This window comes from Solanum tuberosum, unplaced genomic scaffold (genome assembly GCF_000226075.1).
Source record: "Solanum tuberosum cultivar DM 1-3 516 R44 unplaced genomic scaffold, SolTub_3.0 scf00067, whole genome shotgun sequence".
Taxonomy (NCBI): Eukaryota; Viridiplantae; Streptophyta; class Magnoliopsida; order Solanales; family Solanaceae; genus Solanum; species Solanum tuberosum.
In genome coordinates this window covers 849,211-850,241 of record NW_006238991.1, presented here as the reverse complement: position 1 = coordinate 850,241, position 1,031 = coordinate 849,211, and positions in this window count along the sequence as shown.

Below are 1,031 nucleotides of genomic sequence, written 5' to 3'. Positions count from 1 at the left end.
TTTGAAGATTTCCATTTTCTAAGCAATTGGAAGTGGGTATTGAAGATTCTTCATCTTTGACATGTGTAAAGACAATATCTATCGTACCCATTTGATGGAAACACTTTTCAATATCGATTTCTATCTCTTTACTATGTCTAGCTAAAACCCCAATTCTTGGGGTGTGATTTCGTGAATATGGGTTGAATTTACTGCTGGGTATTGCTAATTGATTGTTTATTCGCTGTTTAAAGGTGATTTCGTTCAGTAGTTGTGTTTGAATTTAATGGGGTTGTAGTTGCAAATACAATTTTATCTTAGTGTTTTTGACTTGCTTGAGAGAGAGGTTTTAAAACCAAAACTACTGAATCGATAATCGGTGGTTATTGGGTTGTCGTGGGTTTAGCTCGAGAGAGTGAATCCTAAACCCTCTCCCACACATTCAGCTCGAGAGTGAATGGACTAAGGCGGAGACTGTACTTCATTGCCGCTTATCGGTGTTTGAGAGAAACCTGTCACGCCCCGAGCCTACACCCTGGGCGAGACTGGCACTTGAAGACCATTGCTGGCCTCAAACGAACCCTTGGCCTGGCTTACTTAACTCAGCGGAAGACTTAAACATAAGAAAATATAACTCATGCATAACTTGAGAAATAATAGTTTAGCCAAAATGGCAACTCAGTCTTTAAACAACATCTGAATGATAATGTAAAGACAACTGAACTACTAACTGTCTATGAAGCCTCTAAACAACTGAGATGGATGTTGGGACAAACCTCACAACATCCTAATGAACTAAACTAGAAAGCGAATAAAAGAGTCCTCCGGAATGCAAGGAGGCTCACCACTAACTCTGAGTATTCAACTGGATCAACGAGGCGCTGGATACTGATCCTAGTTATCTGCGTCTCCATCATAAGACGATGTAGGCCAATTGGCATCAGTACATTGAATGTACGAGTATGCGAGTTAGAAAGCTAAAACAACATAGGCTGGAAAGAGAATCTGAAAGAAACACTTACCTTGGCTCTTCTCAACTCATGAATACTTAA